The sequence below is a fragment of the Cetorhinus maximus genome, chromosome 21 (genome assembly GCF_964194155.1).
Source record: "Cetorhinus maximus chromosome 21, sCetMax3.hap1.1, whole genome shotgun sequence".
Classification (NCBI taxonomy): domain Eukaryota; kingdom Metazoa; phylum Chordata; class Chondrichthyes; order Lamniformes; family Cetorhinidae; genus Cetorhinus; species Cetorhinus maximus.
The window spans coordinates 20,159,908-20,183,269 of record NC_135899.1 but is presented as its reverse complement, the minus strand read 5'-3'; the positions used below and the strand labels follow the sequence as shown (position 1 = coordinate 20,183,269).

Here is a 23,362-nt window from a genome sequence, read left to right as displayed (position 1 = left end):
CACCAGGGACAGGTGGTACGGCATGGTCCAACTACTTGGAGCGTTCCGCAGCAGCGTGGCCAGACTCATCCTTCACAACACCGGGGACAGGTAGAACCTCAGCACGTAGTGACACTTGGTTTTTGAGTACCAAGGGTCTACGCACAGCTTGACATTTCCCAATCTGTCACCATTTAAATAATACTCCATCATTCTGTTTTTCCTAGGGAAATGGTTAACTTCACACATCCACATTATACTACATCTGACATGTATTTTCTCACTCACTCAACTTGTTTAAATTGCCTTGAGGCCTCTTAACATCCTACTCACCGCTCACATTCCTGCCTTCAAGAAGCCCCCAGACATTTGTGAATAAGTCTGCTATGTAAAGTAACTGAAGTTGGGGAGGCCATTTGGAATTCCACTGTCAAGTGGGTACTGTGTTAACTTGCTGGGTTTTTAAAAAAATTCTAAAATCTATTTTGTTCTGTTGTCTTAAAGGGGGATGTGTAGCTGGGAATCAGGTTAATATTAGGAATTGGTATAGTAGTAAGTAATTTGTAGTCTTATGTATGTGTTTGAAATCTTTTATTTTGTTAATAAATACTCCAGTTTAATTTTTAAGATCTCTAAAGTCTTGGTGGACTCTTATTTCTGAATTTAGTGCACACAACATCTCGTAATAAATACAAATTGTAAAACCATTGTGATTGGGCGACCAAATTTCCTGTGTGGATGTGGTCCGCCTGGCACACATCATCTGCCATGTCATAACACCGACCCCTTGGGAACCACACTGTAAAACTACTCCAGTCTAAAAAATAACCATTCACCATACCTGTTTCTGCTGCTGAGGCAAATTCATATTCATACTTTCACTGCCCATTTTATCCCGTGGGCTTCAAATTTTCGTGTTAGCCTATGATGTGACTTTTGTCAAATGCCTTTTTGGAAGTCTAGAAATACCACATTAGCCATGTTACCCGATCAATCCTACCTGTTACCACATTAGAAAACTCAATCAAGTTGGTTGGAAACATTTCTTTTGAAAAACCCGGGCTGGCTTTCCTTAAATACTCCACACAATTGTCTACGTGTTTTTTAACTGTGCCCAAGGTTATCACTTCTAAAAGCTTTCCCAGCACAGAGGTTAAACTGTCTTACCTGGAGCTGCTGGATTTATTCTTAGACCGTTTCTGAACAAGGATGAAACATTTACATATCTCCAGTCCTCTGGCTCCTCTCCTGTACCTAAGGGGATTGGAAGATTATGACCAGTGTCTCTGCAGGGAACTTTAATGGAACATTTAATAGAGAAGTTCAAAATCATGAAAGGTTTTGAGTAAATAGGGAGAAACTGTTTCCAGTGGCATAGGGTTTAGCAACCAAAGGATACAGATGTAAGGTATTGTTTAAAAAATATCCAGAGTGAGATGAATACAGATTTTCCCGCAGCCAGTTATTATCTGGAATGCACTGGCTGCCAGTGTGGTGGAAACAATATTCAAAACTAACTTTCAAAAAGGGATTGGCAGTGGGGGAAAAGGAACTGGACTGGGACCAGTTGAATAGCTCTATCAAAGTGCCTATCCAGACAGAGGGGGCTGATTGACCACAGTCGGTGCATTGTGATTTTATGATTTTGCATTGCTTCCCACCTGAAGCAGGCTGGCATTTCCACTGCACATCTCAGATCCCTATCCACGGTAGTGATGGCTGAAGTACCAGAGTAAACTTCAGCACTATTTGTAGGCAACTGTTACTCCATTTACTCCAGCCAGAAGCTGTTCAAATCATCCAGGTGAATTTGGAATGGGAACTGTAAGGATCCAGGCTTTGGAGCAATTTGTAAATAAAACAAATAGCATGTTTCGTTTCTGTTTCTTAGATTTAATGATGAACTGTGTCCTTTTTGAGAAAACTGCTTCTATTCCACTCGTTTTCAGTTTCTTTTGGTTGAAGAACCAATTTACAAATGTAATCATGGACTCTCAATGTAAATTATAATTCTATATAAAAATGATAATATGAACAGGTTATATGTACAGAGAGCTTTAATAATGTTTTTAATAAAATAGGTAACTACATACTAGTGATTTAAGGACTATTTCACTGACACGGACAGTCATGAGGCAGAGCAGACAAACCAGAGATAAATGATAATTGTGACTCCACATTTTTTTTTTGCAAAATATACTTTATTCCTAAATTATCTAAAAGAACATTTCAAAATGACCATCACAGACATTGCAATGATATTCAAATGGTCATGTTGCACTCTGAGGTGCTTCAGCACAACAGAAAGACCATGACAAACATTCTAGTGCAGCAACTGAACTACTTTTCACGTGGTTAACACTGCCTGTTTATGGCATACATACCCGATCAGTTCACACATCACGTTCAATACAGACAGACTATCACATCAGTATTCACAACAGTGTCACATCATTTACATGCTCAAACAGACTCAAAGCACATTCCCATTTTAGTGTAAAACAAACCAGAAACACCCCTCCAATTTTATTACAGAGTACCCACTTGGATGTGACAGTCTGATCAATATTTACAGACCTGTACCAACCCAGTCCAGTTACTCAGTGTTATTGAAACATGGTGAGAGTTTGAGGAAAGTCAAGATGACAGTTTTATCGCGATTACAAGAAACAAACTAATTAGAGATTAATATAAACAGAAAATGATGGAAATACTCAGCAGGCCAGACAGCATGATAACGGCACTTGCTCACTGCCTGAGTCCAAATTGAAGACAGACGAGTATCACAGCAGCAGCTGGTCTTCCATCTCCCCTCCTACCGAAAGGAAATGTCAGACTCACCGCTGAAAACCATGACAGCCGAAATGTCCATAACCGTGAAGAAAGGAGAGAATTTGAGAGGTTTGGGAGTGGAAAGCTTGACAGCTGCTCATGCAGGAATAACACTAACTCCTGGGAATTTATACAAAGCGAGGAGCTTGTTATTTCCCACACTTCACTTCCTCTCCCTCTTGTGCTTTTCTCTCTCTCTCCCACCCTCTGGAGAAATTATTTCTTGGACCCCCCGGGAAAGACTCCCCGGACCCCAGTTTGAGAATCACTGAACTGATTCATCTCAAACAAGCTGATGTCCCACCACCTTCCGCCTGTGGAGCAACATTACAGGCAGGAAGGTCACCGGGTTCCTGCAGTTCACAGCTCATTCTACCCAGTAGGTTCCTCTCTACAATTGAGCTTCTATTTGTTTCTTCTCTCCCCCTCCTTCTTTCCCCCAGCCCTACAGAGGTCCTCGCTGATCTTTCAGTTCCCAGTTCCCATACAGGGTTTATACCCGGAATGTTAACCTGGCTTCTCTCTCCAACTGTGACTGAGACCCACACCCATCAGTTTACAGCTGGCAGGAGGCAGGGAGACGGTGTGAAATTATGGGATGGATCTGTTAGTGACCTTGAATCCCGCAGATTCTCAGCGGGGCCGAGTTTTTCCCGTCGTCATTCAATTCCGGGTGGAAGATGGGAAAGATTCTCCCAGTGAAAGTGTGGGTGAAAGTGTGGAGATGGGACATGTTGTCTGCATTGTAAAATGACACCTGTCCACCCTCATAGTCCAGGAAAACCCCGATCTTCCGGGGGTTCTCACTCGGGGTGAGGGGGGTTGGTGAGGGGGAGGTGCCGGCTAAATAACCTCTTCCGGTTTCCAGCCCCACAACCCAGAATCCGGACTCGGGGATCAGGGAGATGAACCATTTCCTGTTCACAGACTCTCGGGCCACTCCAAGCCACCACCACCAAGTTTCCTCCCCCACCTCCACCTCCCAGTAATGTCTCCCTGATGTGAATCCCTCTGATCCCAGGACACATTCCCAATAAGCAAACCTCTCCGGGGTGTCAGGGAGCCGCTGCCGTTTGTCTCCTAGTCTCACACTGGTCCGGTCCTCAGACAGGATGAGCCAGGGATTTGCTGTGTTCAGATCCAGAGTCAGAGAGGCTGGAGCTGGGGGAAAGTTAAAATAACACAGTCAGTGATTTAGAGAGAGGGGCTGGGGAGGGGCAGAGAGTGTGAGGAAGGAGCCCGGAAGGGGAGGGGGGTGAGGAAGTGGGAGAGAGAGAGAGAGGGGGAGAGAGGGAGCTGAAAAGTGATGGAGGGGGTGGGGGAGGTGAAGTTGAGGAGAGAAAATGGCAGCAGAGGAGGGAGCAGGAACGTGGAGAGGGAGAGTGTGGGTGGACTGATGGAGAGGAAGAGGTGGGAGAGAGTGAGAGCAGGAGGGTTTGAGAACATAGAAGCCGGAGAGAGAGAGAGAGATACCAGGATGACAGAGATTGGTAGAGTGGGTGAGAAAGAGAGAGTGGAGTAAAGAGAGCAGGGGGTTGGCAGGAAGTGTGTGGGGATGTGAGAGTGAGATGAAGGGGTAGAGAGTGAAGGGTGGCTGGGAGAGAGGGTAGATGTGAGAGCGCGAGATGGAGGGGTAGAGAGTGCAGGGTGGCAGGTCGAGTGTGATGGTGTGAGAGGGAGAGTGAGCAAGAACTGGCGGGTGAACGCAAATCGGGGAGAGTGAAAAAGAGAGAAGGGGGGGACTTGCAAGGGTGGGAGAGAGAATGTGAAGGTCTCAGAGAGAGTGGGAGAGGGGAGAGAATGTGCAAGACAGGAATGAAAGCAGAAGGGGAGGGGTGAAAGTACAGTAGAGGAAAGGGAGAGCGTGGGAGGAGGGGAGGGCGTGGGAGAGGTATAGCGGAATGATGAGGAAAGGGGGAAGGAGAGGAAGGTGAGAGAGTGTCTGGGTCAGTGGAAGAGAGGGCGAAATGGGCCAGACGGGGACAATGGGTGGGGAATGGAGGTAGAGGGCGGGAGGGACTGATATTAGATCGAGCAGAAGCAGGGATGGGAGGGTGAGTGCATGGCAGGAAGAGGGAGAGTGTGTGTGGAAGGGGAGAGAAAAAGATTGTGGGAAGGGCAGAGGTAAGAAAGAGAGCAGAAGGTAAAGAGGGAAAGAGAAAGGGAGAGTGGGAGGTGAGTGAGAGAGTGTGGGGACAAGGGGAGTGAGAAAGTGTGGGTGGAGAGAAGGATGGGGGAGAAGAGGGAGAGAAGATGTTGAAGTAGAGAATCAGCCATGATTTCATTGAATGCCAGAGTGGGCTGGAAGGGCTGGACGATCTATTCCTGCCAAGAGCAGTTCTACTCCAGTATCTTGAAAGGGTTAAACAATTTTAGTTAGAATTGCCTGTTAGTAACAATAAAATATAAGCAGAAAAGCAGAACGGGAGAATAGCAGATGTGTTTCAGACAGAATAAGAAAGGAGACGGGCAAGGCAGGAGAACAAAGAACAAGGCCAGGGAGTGAGTGGATGTTGAAGTCAGGAGGCACAGACTCCTGCACAGTCAGCAGGAGATGGTGGTCTTGCGAGGATGAGAACAATGTCGAGTGTCTGTACACACAGGAAATAAGTGACAAAAGCCGAAGGCCTCTTTAAGTATGTGATTGTGAATTGACAAGATTAGATTACGAGTCTGTGACTAATTGTGTATAAAAAGAAGATTTCGCTGTAATCTGCACAGCTCGGTCTAGGACTGCCCAAGGCTGTCTCTCCCTGAGTACGCTTGAATCACTAATGAAAGATCGTGGCCTGTACCTGAGTCTCCTGGTAGTTTGTAGGGCAAGCTACAACCTGCTGACAGCAGTTCCACTCCAGCATCTCAACACAGGCACGGTCCCAGCTCCTCAGCTGAGCTGCTGCACCAACTGCTGCTCCCAACTCTTTAAACTCAATACAACTGAACACAAGCGGTTGTTCACTGATCTTTGAATTCACCTGTTAACCTGTGATCTCCCAGCAGGGTTCAGCCCCCTTGCCCTGAGACAGGATCTGAATGTATCAACCCTTGGTACATTCTGAACCTTAAATGTTACAATCTCCAGACAACACAAAGGTTATTCCCAAAGGTGTGAACTTACAATCGCTCCACACCGAAAATACACAGTCAGAACTCAAACAATATAGGTTTAATCATCCTCTCTATTAAAATAATACATTGCCTTGATATTCTTCCTGCCAAGTGGATGTTTTCGGACATTATAATCCACCCGCTAAGTTAAGTATCAATTAACCTATCTAAATCCTTTTGTAGACTCTTCATGTGCTTTTAACAAGTTAAATTCCTAATTATCTTTGTGTCATCAACAAATTTAACGACCATACATTCAGTCCCTTCATCCAACTAATTGATTTAGATTGTAAATAGTTGAGGCCCCAGCACTGATCCCGAGTTACAGCTCAGCAACCCAAACACAGGAGCGGGATTGGGAGAGAGAGAATGTATGAATATAGAGAGGGGAGAGGGAGGGGACAGAGAAAGGGTGATGGAGGAGTGAGAGATTGGGAGGAGTGAGAGATTGGGAGGGGTGGGGGGTGCGGGTGAGTGAGTGGACAGAGTGGAGCCAGAGTTAGCTGGAGGGGACAGTGACAATGCTGGAAGGGGAGGGCTGAGATGATGGAAGGGGGAGGGGAGAGAGGTTGGGAGGTGGAGTGGAGAGAGAGCATGGGAAGGGGAGGGGAGAAAGAAAGCTGGAGGGAAAGGAGGGACGGTGTGCGGGACGGGGAGGACAGGGAGAGTATGGGACCGAGACAGGGGAGGAAGTGAGGAATGGGGAGGAAAGACAGACTGGAGTGAAGTGAGTGAGAGAGGGGATGGACGGGGAGTGGAGTATGTGTAGGAATGGACGGAGAGAGAGAACAGAGGGCACGGGAAGGGAGGTGGAGGGGAGCAGGAGACCAGGAAAGTGAGATGAGAGGGAAAGCAGGTGGGGATGGAGGATTGTGAGGTAAATCTGCGGTGGGGGGAGGCAGAGGGAGCATGGGAGCAAGAAAGTGAGGAAGAGAGGACTGGGGGGAAGAGGGAGTGGGTGGCGAGTATAGAGGGTGGAGGAGGGGAGAGAGCAGAGACGTGGGGAGGAGCAAGTGCAGATTTGGGTGGATGATATTGGGGAGACAGTGTGTAAGGGAGCGTAGAGTGTGAAGGGGCCAGGCAGCAGTGGGAGGGGGGTGGGCATTGTGTCATCTAGCGTGAGCAGGAGCATTGAGGAGCTGAGAAAAACACTGCTTCCTCCCCCATCTCCATATTGTAAACAGGAAAATAAATGTGCTCAGCTTTTCACTGCCACCCACATCCATGTCCAGGAAACCCAAGGCTCAGGGCTTGAGTCTCAGGACATCCCAAATTTTGGACAGAGTCCTAAAACTGCACCAACATTAGCAGATGGATGGCGCCCAACACCTGTTTTCGGGACTGCCCTAGTCCCTTAAAAACATCCCAGCCCAATTATGAGTTGGACTAGATAACGGAATCTTATAGCGCAGAAGGAGACCATTCAGCCCATCGTACTTGTGCAGGCTGTCCAATTTAATCTTCTAGTCCAGCTTTTTGCCCGGATCCCTGCATATTAGTCCATTTGAGAACATCTTCAATTCATTTTTGAAAGTTCCTGTGGAATCCATATTTTCAGACAATGAATTGCAGATCATGAACATAGTCTGTGAGATTTCATTTTTGATCATTTCCCCACTAATTCTTTTGGTGATTATTTTAAATCTTAGCCTTTAGTTACAGACACACTTACCAGAGTAAACAGATTCTCCTGATCTGCTCAATAAAGCCCCCATAATTCAAATTCCTGCATTAAATCTCCCTTTAAACTTCTCTGTTATAGGTAGAGCATTACCAGCTTATCCAACCTACCCTGCAAACTGAAGTCCCTCATCAGTGCTATTGTGCTGGTAAGTCTTCCCTGTACCCTCTCCAATGACTGGACATCCTTCCTAAAGCGTGGTGTCCAGAATTGCAGAAATTACTCCTCCAAAGGCCTATTTGACGTGTTCATTGGTACAAACACTGCACCTGAAACTGCTCCTCTCTACACCTGTGCATATGTAAACAAAGGAGAGGTTCGCTATCCTGATTTCCTAATCCAGAAGGTGATCAAGAGTCACCAACAGATGCTCCAAGGTGACATGGAGACACAGGGGGAGGGGGTAAAATTTGTCATGGACGGTTGTGTGACACGGACAACACTGAAGTAGCAGCTCGGAACACATTCCACTCAATATCTGTTTCCATTAACTCAAATGGAGATTGATATTGAGCACGATGTAAACTGAGTTACTGATTTACAGTCTAAATTTCTCATATTGCGTTACCATCCAAACAAGGTTTACTCTTTCTGAAACTCTTATTGAACTGTTTAAAAATAAAGACAGTTTTAACTAAACAGGGGCACACACAGACATTTCAGGACATGTCATTGAGGTGGTGGCTCACCAACAGACACTCCGTCTACAGCAACTTTCATAGACAATGGCCTCTCTGGATATGTGTGAATAGCTTTCTTCCTGCCTTATCAAGATACAGATGTTACATCCATAGCTGGCATACACCCGGAGATATCCCCTGCTGAGAGCAGGAAATGGCCACATGCAGGTGGTCTTGCACAGCCACAGAGGGATTGATAAGGCATGAAACCCAATTGGATGGCCCGAATCGAGGTATTACCTTATATATCAAAGGACCAGGGTCAGAAAGGGGATATAAAGCCACAACCACAAGGACAGTGTTGTTGCAGCCAGGAAAGCGTGACTGGTCAGTCACAGGAAGTCGTGCAGAAGAAGTCATTCAGCGGACTGAGCACGTGGGATCATCTCCGACAAGTGGATCTTACTGAACAACTGGTGTTGTAAATTTATATTATTGCTGGGTGGGTTAATAAAGGTTTTGAGGGGTTGAGTAGGCTGGGCCTGTACTCATCAGATCTCTGGGTCGGGAGGGCACATGGACGTGGATCAGAGCAAGGTCCAGGGGAACAAGGGGAGGTTCAAGTGTGATAGAGGGGAGAGGAAAGTTGATATTGGGTGGGTCAAAGTGATGGAGGGAAGTTATTAAAGAAGTTCAAGGCAGGGGTGACCTTTAAAGCCACCAGCATTGGATTCCCTCCAAGCCCTTGTGGCCGCAGCTCATTTTGGAGAAGCTGGCAGATAGATCCTGGGATCTACGAAGCCGCCTCCGGCATTGCCTTTCACCCATTTGTAGATAAGAGCACCGCCTGTAATACACCTGAGGCCAGGCAAATGGCTGCCATCTTGACTTCCCTGAGGCCGGCTCTTGCTAAGCCTGACACCTGCTCTCAAAGGGGAACCGACCTAGCAGAGAGCTCTTTCAAGCAGAACCAGCCGGGGAGGAGCAACATGAGAACGTTTGACCCCTATAAATCATTGATCCATGCATATTGATGAGAGATTATCATGTTCCTGTCCCCCCCACTGCCCCCCGAACTGGTCACCACTCACACATCATAATTGCATATCTCTTGACATCTTCATCACGCCAATATGTTTATAGGTTACTTTGTAGTCCACTCACTGAGTGCCTCACCTGCACTATGCTTTGCTGAGGTGCAAGGCCCCTGACCCTCCAGTCACAGAGACCCCTACAAGTCTCAGTCTCAGATGGGCCTTAGCTTTAGTGGAAGACCATGATCACCCACAGCCAAGGAAAACTTCTTTCCTGCATGGACCCTGCACAGGACAGTTAGAGCTGCTGATCCTTCACATGGATCTCCTCACAGTCCTCAGCACAGGTCCAATCTACACTCCCTCTCCTCATGCTCTAAACAAGCAATGGTCCTTCAATGATGTCCAATGCACCTTGGTTAGACACATGGCAGCATGATATCATCGCCATAACAGAAGCTTGGCTTACGGAGGGGCAAAAATTGCAGATTACCATCCCTGGATATAGTGTTTTCAGGTAGGGCAGAGAGGGGGATCAAAAAGGTGGGGGTGTAGCATTATCGGTTCAAGAATCAATGACAGCTGAAAGGAGGGATGACATCCAAAATGAAGCATCAAATGAGGCCCTATGGGTGGAGCTCAGAAATACAAAAGGGGCAGGCACACTACTAGGAGTGTACTCAGGCCCCCAAATAGTGGAAGGGGGCAAATATGTAGGCAAATTTCTGAGTGCAAAAACAATAGGACAGCAATATTTGGAGACTTTAGCTACCCTAATATGAATTCAGATGCGAACAGTGTGAAGGGCACAGAGGACACAAAATTCTTGAACTGCATTCAAGAGAACTTTCTTAGCCAGCACATAACTAGCCCAACGAGAGCGGGCGCAATTCTAGATTTAGTCTTAGGAAATGAAACTGGGCAAGTGGATGAAGTAGCAGTGGGTGACCATTTTGGAGATACTGACCATAAGACAGTTAGATTTAACACCATTATGGAAAAGGACAAATAGAAACACGGATAAAATTGGGGGAGGACAAATTTTACAAAGCTGAGAGGTTAACTGGCGAAAGTGGACTGGGTAGAGTTATTAGAGGGGAAAATGTTGTCAAATCAGCGGGAGTTATTCAAAAGCAAGGTTCTACGGGCACAGTGTAGACATGTCCACATTAAAAAAAAGGGTAATACGACAAATCTAGAGCCCCCTGGTTATCCAGAAGCAGACAGGTCAAGATAAAGCAAAAAAGAAGGCTCATGGCAGTCACAAGAAGTCTAATAGTGTAGAAAGTCTAGAGGAGTATTGAAAGTACAGGGGTGAAGTAAATATGTAAATTAGGAAAGCAAAGCGAGGATTTGCAAAAATATTGGCAGGTAAAATCACATAAAAACTTAAGGTGTTTTGCCAGTACATTAAGAGCAAAAGAATAACTAGAGGAAGGGTAGGGCCTATCAGAGATGTACATGGTAACCTGTGCGTTGATGCTGAGGACGTGGGCAGGGTTCTCAATGCGTATTTTGTCTCAGTCTTCACTAAAGACAGGGATGATGCAGACATTCTAGTTCAAGAGGAGGAGTGTGAAATATTAGATAAAATAAGTATAGTGAGAGAGGAAGTAATGGAGGAACTGACATCCTTGAAGGTGGATATATAACCAGGACCACATGGATTGTATCCCGGGTTGTTAAAAGAAGCCAGGGAGGAAATAACGGATGCCCTGTGGATCATTTTCCAATCCTCACTAGAGACAGGTGAGGTACCAGATGATTGGATGTCTGCGAACATTGTACCATTATTTGAAAAGGTTGTGAGGGATTGGCCAGAAAATGATAGGCCGGTCAGCCTGACTTCAGTTGTGGGCAAATTATTGGAATCAATTCTGAGAGGCAGGATAAAGTGTCACTTAGAGAGGCATTGATTGATTAGGGATAGCCAGCATGGTTTTGGAGGGGAAGATCATGTATTACTAACTTAATATAATTTTTTGAGGAACCAACAAGGAGGATTTTTGAGGAACCAACAAGGGTAGTGGAGTGGATGTTGTCTACATGGATTTTAGTGAGGCACTTGACAAGGTCCCACATGGCAGACTGGTCAGGAAAGTGAGATCACATGGGTCACAGGGAAGGTGGCGAGTTGGATCTAAAATTGGCTCAGCAACAGGAAACAAAGGGTCATGGTCGATAGATATTTTTGCAAATGGAAAATGGTTTCCAGTGGTATTTGACAGGGCTCAGTGTTGGAGCCCTTGCTGCTTGTTGCATATATTAATGGTTGGGACGTAAATGTGGGAGGTATGATTGGGAAATTTGCCGATGACACAAACATTTTCCGTGTAGTTGGAAGTGAAGAGGGTAGTTGTTATCTCCAGAATGACATCAATGGTTTTGTTGAGTGGGCAAATTGAATTCAATCCGGATAAGTGTGAGTAATGCATTTGGGGTGGGGTTGAGGAAGTGCGAGACGTTGGCGTGCATGCACATGTCCTGGAAGGTGGCAGTACAGGTGGGTACAGTGGTCAAGAAAGCATATGGAATGCTTTTCTTTATTGGATGAGGTATTGAAGTCCAAGGCAAGGAAATTGTGATGGAACTGTATAAGATGCTGGTTAGTCTACGGCTGGAATTTTGTCCATTTGCATTTGTCCATTTTATGTACAGTTCTGGTCACCACATTACAGGAAGGACATAATTGCTCTGGAGAGAGGACAGAGGAGATTTACAAGAATGCTGCCAGGGCTTCAAAATTGCAGCTATGAGGAAAGATTGAATAAGCTAGCATTGTTTTCCTTACAGCAGAGGAGGCTGAGAGGTTACCGAATTCAGGTGGACAAAATCGTGAGGGGCCTAAATAGGGTAGGAAAGACTTGTTTCCCTAGCTGAGGGGTCAATTACCACAGGGCACAGATTTAAGGTGATTGGTAGAAGGATTAGAGGGGACATGAGGAAAATATTTTGCGCCCAGAGGGTGATGGGCATCTGGAAGTCTTGGCCTGGTTGGTGATTTAGGCTGAAATGCTCAACTCATTTGAAAGGAAGCTGGATCCGCACCTGAAGTGTTGTATCCTGCACAGCTATGTACCAGGAGCTGGAAATTGGGATTAAAATGAGCGGCTACTTTCTTTTTCCTTTAGCAGGCGCAGGCACAATGGGCTGAATGGCCTCTTACTGCGCCGTAACTTTTCTATCATTCCATGGTTGCAAACCTTTTATGTGAGGCCTACTGCCACCCTTGATAATGGAGATAAAGTAGATGAGCACGCCACCAAAATCTCCATGTGCGGTCTGACAAAGGATTTAGGCAAATGCACAAACATCTCTTTAATCTTACACCCAAACCCCTCTTGCAGTCACGAATAATGTGCAGCCTCTGGTTTTCTACTGTTAAGAAGACAGCGTAGAGCTTCAGTCTCTTCGCCTTGAAACTGTAGCCGTGCCACTCACATAGCAGATTTAACTCTGATTGAGTACTCGTGGCAACCACCACATCTCACATCAGGGCAACAGCTGCAAGAGAAACAATGACCTAGATGATCCATCTTGGTCTCCATTCAACATCACCGATGTCACAGATGCCAGTCTTCAGCTGATGCAACTGACTCCACATGATTACAAGTAAGGGATGAACTCACTGGATACAGCAAAGGCAATGGGCACTAACAACATCCCAGCTGTAGTACTGAAGATTTTAACTGCAAAATTAGTGACACCCATAGCCAAGTTGTTCCAGTCGAGTTACAACACAGGCATCTGACCGACAATGTGGGAAATTGCCCAAGTATATCCTGCCCACAAAAAGCAGGACAAATGCAATGCGGACAATCACTGATCCAACAGTCTACTCTCAATCTTCAGCCAAGTGGTAGAATGTGATGTTGACAATGACATCAAGTGGCACTTACACAGCAATAAAATGCTTATAATCCTCCGTTTGCGTTCCACCAGAGATATTTGAAATCGAATAGTTAGATAAAAATGAAATAAAGATGGGCAGGTGATGTGTTGCAGTTGCAGCAGGTGGGGATCGGACGCTACCCGTCTGATTCACGGCAACCACATCTGCAGTAAGTGTCTGCAGCTTGAGGAACCTTAGCTCCGAGCTGATCCACTGGAATCCGTGATTTGGACAGTGCAATGCACTGGAGAGGGGTAAAGTTACCAGCACATTTTGTTCCAGGAGGCAGTGACACCCTTAGGTATTTCCGATTTGTTCAGTGGTCAGGGAAAGGGAAGACAGTCAGGTAAGAAAGTCCAGCCCTTGCAATTGCCCAACAGGTTCAAAGCCCTTGCACCTTATGTGGACGAGAGCATGAATGCAGGGAGGATGAGCAAACTGACTATGGCACAGTGGTGCAGGAAGCTATCCAAATGCAAAAAGGAATGTAACTGTAGTAGGGGACAGGTTAGTTAGGGGGATAGAAACTGTTCACTTCAGGCAAGTGCATGCATTCCAAAGGCTGTGTTGCATGTCCTGTGCCAGAGTCAAAGTAATCCTCTCAGGGCTGGCGAGAAACTTGGAGTGGGAGGAAAAGCATCCAGTTCTTACAGTCCCCGTGGATACCCATATTGATAGGACTAAGAAAGAGGTTCTACTGAGAGAGTATGTGCAGTTAGGCACTAAATTCAAAGGTAATAATCTCTGCCTGAGGCACCAGCTGATTGGCATGGAGTGAATACGATCAGAGAATTGAATGTGTGGCTCAAAGATTGGTGTTGGAAAAATGTGTTTCAATTCATGGGGCACTGGCACCAACGCTGGGGAAAAACGGAGCAAAACTATTAGAATGGCCTTCACTTGAACCACGCTGGAACCAGTGTCCTGGCAAATTGTAAAATACGGCTGTGGAGAGGACTTTAACCTAAAGAGTGGGGGAGGGGGAGGAAGTGTTCATGTGCGGCGAGGTTTTGAACATTGAAGAAAAAGGACAAGGCAATAGTGCAGGATAGCATTGCAGGTGATGATAAACAGAGTGTAACAGGATGCGATAGAGGTTACAAACATAAGAGTATACCAGCTAATAAAGCCAGGGTAGGGAAAAATTGCCCAAAGACCAAAATAACAGCTCCTTATCAGAATGCACACAGAATTTGTATCAAGATGGATGAATTCATAGCACAAAGAGAAATAAATTATTATTGATGGCCTTTAGAGATATGGTTGCAGAGTGTCCACAGCTGGGACCTGAATATTCAAGGATATGTGACATTTTGGAAGGAGGAAAGGAAAAGGAGATCGGGTAGCTCTGTTAATCAGGAACGTGATCTGTACAGTTGTGAGAAATTATTTTGTTTCCGAGGATCAAAAGGTTGTAACAATTTGGGTGGAGATAAGAAACACCAAGGGAAAGAAATCATTAATGGGAGTGGTTTATATGCCTCCTGAAAGTAGCTAAGCTGTAGGACAGAGTGTAAATCAAAAAATAATGGGAGCTTGTAAGAAGGATACTGCAATAACTGTAGGCGGTTGTAATCTTCATACCGTTTGGCTGAATCAAATTGGAAAAGGTGACTGAGGATGAGTTCGTAGATTGTATTTGGGACAGATTCTTTGAACAATATGCTCCTGAATCAACCAGGGAACAGGCTATTTTACGCCCGGTAATATCTAACGAGACAGGATTAATAAATGACCTCATGGTAAAAGATCCTCTATTAAAGAGAGATCAAAATAAGATAGAGTTTCACATTCAGTTTGAGAATGGGCAATTTATGTCTCAAACATGTGCCTTAAACTTAAATTCAGGCAATTACAAGAGTTTGAAGACATTGTTGGCTAAAATGGGCAGGGAAAATAGATTAAAGGCAAGTTGGTAGAGAAGCAGTGGCAGACATTTAAGGGGATATTTCATAACTCTCAACATTCCATTGAGAAAGAAAGGCTCAACGAACAGAGTGCGCCATCTGTGGCTGACTGAGGAAGGTAATGGTGGCATCAAATTGAGATAAAAGATGTATAATGCTGTAAAGATCAGTGGTAGGCCAGAAAATTTGGAAAATTTTAGAAACCAGCAAAGATTGACTAAAAAAATGAGGCAGAAATGGGAGTATGGGAGGAAACTTGCAAGAAACCTAAAAACAGACAGGAAAAGCTTCTGCACATACATAAAATAGAAGAGGAGTGATAGTGAGTGTGGGCCTCTTAGAGGGTGAGACTGCGGAATCAATAATGGGAAACCAGGAAATGGCAGAGGCATTGAACAAGTATTCTTCATAGCAGAAGGCACAAGAAGCATCCCAAGAATAGTAGAGAAACAAAGGCAAAAAGGAGAAAGGAATATGAAACAATCAAGATCACTAGAGAAAAAGTAGGAGGAAAATAATGGGATAAAAGGCTGACAAGAAATTTGGACCTGATGACTTGCATAGTTGGGTTTGTGAGGCAGTGACTGCAGAGATAATGGATTCACTATTTGCAATCTTCCAAAATTCTCCAGGCTCTGGGAAGGTCACAATGGACTGGCAAGCCATGAATGTAACACCACTGTTCAAGAAAGGAGGGAGACAGAAATTAGTGAACTATCGGCAAGTTAGCCTAATATCTGTCATTAGGAAAATACAGGAAACCATTATTTAAAAGGTAGTAGCAGGACATTTAGAAATCATGACATTATCAGGCAGAGTCAACATAGTTTTGTGAAAGGGAAATCATGTTTGACAAATTTTTTAGAGCTCTTTGATGATGTAACAAGCAGGATGGATAATGGGGAACCAGTAGAAGTAGTGTATTTTGGTTTCCAAATGGCATTAGATAAAGTATCAATAAAAGTTTACTGCAGAAGATAATTGTTAGGGGTGATACAATGGCATTGATAGAAGATTGGTTAACGAGCAGGAACAGAGATACAGGATAAATGGGTCATTTTCAGTTTGGCAAACTGTAACTGGTGGAGTGTCCCTAATTAGTTGGGCCTCAACTAATTACAGTTTATAGACAGGACATATTAAAAGGACTGACTATATTGCAACCAAATTTGCTGATGATGCAATGGGTAGGAATATTAGTTGTGAGGAGGGATTAAAATTGTCTGCAAAGGGATATGGATAGATGAAGTAAACTGGAGAATAATGTGGGAAAATGTGAGGTAATCCACTTTGTCACTAAGAATTTCAAAATAGAATATTATTTAAATGGAGAGAAGTTGCAGAATGCTGGAGTATAGGGGTATCTTATATATTAATTACAAAGGTGAGCACAAGAACAGAAGTATTAGGAGCAGGAGTAGGCCATTTGGGCCCGCGAGCCTGCTCCACCATTCAATAAGATTGTGGTTGATCTGATTGTGGCATCAGTTCCACTTTCCTTCTACCTCCCCATGCAGGTACAGAAAGTAATTAGGAAGCAGATGGAATGTTGGCCTTAATTGAAAGGGAGATGGAGTATAATAGTGGGGAATTCTTGATATAGCTGTACAGGTCATTGCTGAGAGTAACAGTACAGTTTGGGTGTCGGTTAACTCAGCTGGCTGGACAGCTGGTTTGTGATGCAGTGTGATGCACCAGTACAATTCCTGTACTGGCTGAGGTCATCCATGAAGGCCCTGCCTTCTCAACCTCACCCCACACCTGAGGTGTGTTGACCCTCAGGTTAAACTCACCACCAGTCGTCTCTCTCTAATGAGAGTGCAGCCGATGGTCCTCTGGGACTATGGTGACTTTCACTTCACAGTTATCGTTTCCATACTTAAGGGAGTTATATTTATGTCTTAGAAGCAGCTCAGGGAAGGTTCGCTAGGCTGATTCCTGGGATGAAGGAGTTGTCTGATGAAGAAAGGTTGAACAGTTTAAGCCTATACTCTTGAAGTTTAGAAAAATTAGAGGTGATCTTATTGAAACATATGTGATTCTGAGGGAGCTTGATAGTGTAGATAGTGGGAGGATGATTCCTCTTGTGGGAGCATCTAGAAGCAGTGGATGTAGTTTATAGATCCAGTGTCTGTCTCCCTTTTAAGATAGAGATGAGAAGGAATTTCTTCTCTTTGAGGGATGTTAGCCTTTGGAATTCTGTTCCACAGACTGCAATGGAGACCAGGCTGTTGTATAGACTCAGGGCTGAATTAGACAGAATTTTGATCGACAGTGGAGTTAAGGGCTATAGGGAACAGGAAAAAAGGGCAGTTAAAGCCACAGTTAGATGAGCCATGATCTTATCGAATGGAGGAACAGGTTTAAAGGGCCAAATGGCCTCCTGCTGCTCCTATTTCTTATGATGATCATACTACCACAACCCCTCACTGGAGGGACGTTGGATTTCCTGTTTCCCCCACACCCCTGGAACTTTGGAGCCCATTTATTTCCTTCACAACTGGAATTATAGAGAGAAAAATTAATATAAAATTTTTACCAGGGTTAATGGAATTGATCATTTCCCTCCAAGCTGTGTACTGTAAAGGTCCTTTGAACTTTCCGATAGACAGGGCCGCAGCATCTGCTACTGAGAGATTCTTAATCTCAACACTAATCCTGTAAATATTAAAGAATTGATGGTATAAATTCATCACATTTGAGCATTTTAGACATGATTTAAATGGTACACCAACATCCATAACTTTCAGCATTTTTCATATTAGAACAAATGTAATAGTAAGAGAAATTTGTCTCTATAACTGAGCAAAAGATAACTTGGAAATGCAAGGGCAGAGGATGGAAACACTCATGTCCTGCAAAAGGCCCACAGCCTGATAACAAATTAGTTGCCTGTATATCACAGATCACAGGAGAAGATAAACATTTAGCCCGTCCACTTGCTCTATTACAAACAAAGCTTGTCGAATAAAAGCAAAGGCTGAAAACATCAAACCAACTCTCCGAGACACTTGTGCTCCTCTACTTCTGGCCAATTGAATATCCCTGATTTTAATCGCTTCACCATTGGCAGCTGGACCTTCAGCTGCCGAGGCCCTGAGCTCTGAAATTCCTTCCCTAAACCTTTCTGCCTCTCTATTTCTCTTTCTTCCTTTAAGACATTTTAAAATGTACCTCATCTTTGGTATTAATGTCTCCTTTTGGTTTGGTGCCAATATTGCTTTATATCTTAAAACACGTTTCTCCTGTTGCGTTGATTTGTTTTTTCATTCATTCACAGGGTGTGTGCTTCACTGGCTAGCCCAGCATTTATTGCCCATCCCTAAATGTCCCTTCAGAAGGTGGTCGTGAGCTGCCTTCTTGAACCCCTGCAGTCCAAGTGGTCCAGGTACACCCACAGTGCTGTAAGGACAGGAATTTGACCCAGCGACAGTGAAGGAACTATGATATAGTTCCAAGTCAGGATGGTGAGTGGCTTGGAGGGGAGCTTCCAATTAGCAGTGCTCGCACACATCTTCTGCCCATGTCTTTCTAGATGCTAGCAGTCGTTGATTTGGAAGGTGTTGTCTAAGGAGGCATGGTGAGCTCTTGCAGTGCATCTTGTAGATGGTACACACTGCTGCCACTGTGCGTTGGTGGTGGAGAGAGTTAATGATTGTGGATGGGGTGTCAGTCAAGTGGGCTGCTTTGTCCTGGATGATGTCAAACTTTTTGAATGTTATTGGAGCCGCACTCATCCAGGCAAGTGGAAAGTATTCATCATGCTCCTCACATGTGGCTTGTAGGTGATGGGCAGGCTGAGTTACTCATCGCAGGATTCCTAGTCTCTGACCTGCGCTTGTAGCCATTGTATTTATATGGCTAGTCCAGTTCAGTTTGTGCTCAATGGTTCAATGGTAGCCCTCAGGATGTTGATAGTGGGGGATTCAGTCATGGCAATAGCAAGCGATGGAATATCAAGGGGCGATGGTTAGATTCTCTCATGTTGGCGATGGCCATTGCCTGGCACTTGTGTGGGAAAAATGTTACTTGCCAGTTGTCAGCCCAAGCCTGGATATTGTTTAGGTTTTGCTGCATTTGGACATGGACTGCTTCGGTATCTGAGGAATCACAAATGGTGCCGAACATAGTGCAACCATCAGCGAACATTCCCTCTTCTGACCTTATGATGGAAGGAAGGTCAATAATGAAGCAGTTGAAGATAGCTGGGCATAAGACAATGCCCTGAAGAACTCCTGCAATGATGTTTGACATGCAAGTAGCCCTGAGTTGTAGGTTCACCAGGTTGACACCTCCTTTTTAGGCATGCATGGTGCTGCTCCTGGCATGCCCTCCTGCACTGTTCATTGAACCAGGGTTAATTCCCTGCCTTGGGAGATAATAGTCGAGTGCAGGATATGCTGAGCCATGAGGTCGCAGAGTGTGGTTTAGTACAAATCTGCTGCTGCTGATGGCCAACATGGACGCCCCGTTTTGAATGAGGGTATCCTCAATGTGAAGGCAGGAGTTCATCTCCACAAGGACTGTGTGGTGGTCACTCCTACTGCTGCAGTCATGGACAGATGCATGTGCGGTAGGCAGATTGGTGAGGATGAGGTCACGTAGGTTTTTACCCTCTTGTTGGTTCCCTCACCACCTGCCACATACCCAGTCTAGCAGCTATGGCCTTTGGGATATAGCCAGCTTGGCCAGTAGTAACGCTTTTTAAAAAATTCATTCACGAGATGTGGGCATAGCTGGCTAGGCCAGCATTTACTGCCCATCACTGATTGCCTTGAAACATTGGTGGTGAGCTGCCTTCTTGAACTGCTGCAGTCCATGTGGTCTAGATACACCCACAGCGCTGTTAGGGAGGGAGTTGCATTAACGAGTCACTCTTGGTGATGGTCATTGAAGTGCCCCATCCAGTGTATGTTCTGCACCCTTACCATTCTCAGTGCTTCCTCCAAGTGGCGTTCAACACGGAGGAGTACTGATTCATCAGCTGAGGAATGGGTGGGGCGGTTGGCAAATGGGTGGGTACGTGGTCATCAGCAGGCTGTTTCCTTGCCCATATTTCACCCGATGCCATGAAACTTCATCGGGTCCCGAGTCGATGTTAAGTACTCCCAGGGCAACTCCCTCCAAACTTTATACCACAGTGCCGCCACCTCTGCTTGGTCTGTCTTCTCGGTGTTAAGGATACAGGTCAAGGTTCTATACTGGAATAAAAACAAAACCCGTTCCCACTTTAACATGTGACTGTCTCGGTTTGGTCAGGAGCCTTGCATGGACATGGATGGTCGACACCATGGAAACATGGACGGTGTGGCTCTCTCAGGGTCAGTCGGAAGGCCACAGCTGCACTAACAGCAGCCTGCAGCCTGCAAGTGAGTACTGCAGGATTGCATGGCATCTTGTAATTTAATACAATCATGTGGACCAGTTATATGAAATCTAATTTAATATCTGCAAAAAGCATGTCATCACAATAAAAGACTAGTAAACCATAAGCAGAGCTGTTGTCGCCCGATGAACGCCACTTTAATGTTGCGATGGTAACTAGAAAAGAAATTCATAACAAAACCTTTCTGAGTTATTTTACCAAATTGTGCAGAGTTTCAGCAGAAAACATGTCCTACCTTCTCTTCCGACAAGCTTCCTCCTGAAATAAATGAATCACGAACAGTGAGGAGCACAGTAACAGATTTAGAATCATAGAAAGTTTACGGCACAGAAAGAGGCCACTTGGCCCATCGTGTCTGCGCCAGATGAAAAACAAGCCACCCAGCCTAAGCGCACTTTGCATCCTTTGATCCACAGCCCTGCAGTTTACAGCACTTGATGTCAATATCCAGACAGCTTCTAAATGAGTTGAGGGTTTCTGCCTCTACTACTCTTACAGGCAGTGCGTTCCAGATCCCACAACCTTCTGGGTGTAAACATTTTCCCTCATCTTCCCTCTCATCTTTCTATGCACTTTAAATCTGTGCCCCTTCGTCACTCACCTCTCTGGTTAAGTAAATAGGCCCTTCCCCACCCATTCTATCTGGCCCCTCACAATTCGATATATCTCAAATCTCCCCTCAGCCTCCTCTGTCCCAGGCAGAACAGCCCCAGCCTTTCCAATCCTTCCTCACAGCTGCAATTTTCTAGTCCTGGTAACATCCTTGTAAATCTCCTCTGTACCCTCTCTAATTCAATTACACCCTTTCTGTCATGAGGTAACCAGAACTGCACACATTTCAGGAGGATATATACAGGGCGGCTTGTGAAATGATCAGACTCAGAGCATATTAGATTTAACACGGAAGTGTAAAATGATGCATTTTGGAAGGAAGGTTGTGGAGAGTCAAATAAACTGGAACTCAACATCAGTCCCGCTCACAGACAAAGTGACTCTCACACACCGTACCAGACACACCCACACACTCACAACATGAACTGGAACTGAATTACAATGGGCGGTCCAGGAGTAAATTAAACTTGGCAACACGGAAATAATCACAAAGCAAGTGTGAGGATCAAGATAACTCATTCTCTGGAGGTTACAGGGATTCCCGGGAATCTGCAGACAATGTGGAAGCCGATTATTTCGGGGAGACAGCAGAACTGCCACGAAACAAACAGAAATGTGCTTAACTCAGTTGTTATTTATTCGGTAAATTCAACATTTATTCCACAGTTATCAGTTATTTTGTCACTGTGTGAAGTTTCACGGAACTGACCCGCAATATATTCCCTCACCTTCAAAAATATCAACTCGTCCTTTTGCTCCATCTGTTTCTGCAACTTTGAGAGCTTCTCCTCAATAGAATTTACATTCTCCTCAATCTCTCGAAGGTTTTTCTCCATTCTTTCGAGAATCCTCTCCTCTTCTTCCCTGAGATCTCTGAGTAGTCGCTGCTCTTAGTGAGAATCTGGTGCATTTTAGTGAACTCGGATGTGATGTGGGTCTGCAGACTGCTCGACTGTTCCTACCAAATGAAATGTGAAACATAATTAATGTCCCGCGATAAAGGAAACAAAACTGACCGAGATCCCAGAAAACCAGAACAGGGAGACCTTACCCTGACTTCGGAAATCTTCCGCTTCTGTTTCTGTTCCGTTTCTAGAACCGCCGATTTCTTCTGTGTGAGAGAATCTAAGGAAGATTTCAGCTGATCCTGGGATTGGGAGAGAAAATCACAGAACTGAAGTGTTAGACCATGAAAATGTGATAAAACTATCAACTTAGAAAATATTTCCCCTTTTACCTTGTAGATTTCAACAGCTTCTTTAATCGGCAGGAAGTTGTGAGATTTGTGTTCCCGCGAATCTCTACAAATCACACAGATCAATTTCTTGTCAGTTTCACAAAACAGCTTCAGTTCTTCCTGATGTTCCTCACAGTGAAGTTTGCTTTCCTTCTCTTTCAGATCCAGCTTTAATTTACGAGTTTTCTCGGCCAGATTCGCTAAGGCCCGATTTACCCTGAGGTTTCTTTCCGGAAACTCCTCTCTACATTCCGGGCAGGAGTTTTTCTCCTTCTTTTCCCAACACTGGGTGATACAGGAGCGGCAGAAGTTGTGTCCACAACCCAGTGTTACGGGATCAATGAAGAAATCAAGACAAATGGGACAAATTGTCTCCTCGGTCAAACTCTGGACCTGTTCTCTGAAAGCCATGTTCACACTCAGCACTTCCTGATTCAAGCCGCTTTCAGTTTCGATGTTGCTGCCGCACACCCTCAGTTCAGCTTTTTCCCTATAAAGTTCACTGCGATCCTCAGGGAATTATTATTCCATCGTAGTCTATGTCCTCGCGACTTTCACACAGGACAGTAAAAATAACAAGTCCAGTCTAAAGGGGGAAAAGCAGAATTAAAGCACGGAGGGAAATAATTGAAACCTGTCCAGGGCGGGTTGGGCTCCAGGGAATGTTGATAGTGGAGAGAGAGGGGGAGGGAGAGAGGATGGGGAGATTGGCGGGAACGAGATTCCAATGCACTTTTCTCCAGTCTGAACTCGCTGCCGATTACAAACCCTCTGGTGAAACAAGGTGTGAGATCCAGATCCTTAAAATGCGTTCCTGATTGCAGTCGCTCACACTAAGGCAAAAAGTACCATAACTTCAAGAAAGCATTTCGAGAGATAGATACAGAGAATTTAGAGTGTTCGACCTGTCAAGTTCCTTATATTTTCTAAAAGAAAATCTTGCGTTTTAATAGCGCCTGGACGTCCCAACGCGCTTTGAAGCAGAGGAAGTACTTTAGAAGGGGAGTCACTGGTGTCACATTGGAAAATACATCAGTCAATATGAGAACAAGTCTGAGTTCTGTACCGAAGTAT

General features: G+C 45.0%; 1 pseudogene across 1 annotated transcript; it reads right to left on the bottom strand.

The window, feature by feature from the left end:
- Positions 1 to 2,158: 2,158 nt before the first annotated feature.
- LOC144695354 (zinc-binding protein A33-like) lies at positions 2,159 to 22,699 on the bottom strand (annotated as a pseudogene). The gene is made up of 6 exons (XR_013579941.1): positions 22,289 to 22,699; positions 22,103 to 22,198; positions 21,780 to 22,009; positions 20,675 to 20,697; positions 17,593 to 17,711; positions 2,159 to 3,972 (listed from the first exon to the last, which is right to left on the bottom strand). The product of XR_013579941.1 is annotated as a zinc-binding protein A33-like (transcript).
- Between the last annotated feature and the right edge of the window lie 663 nt (positions 22,700 to 23,362).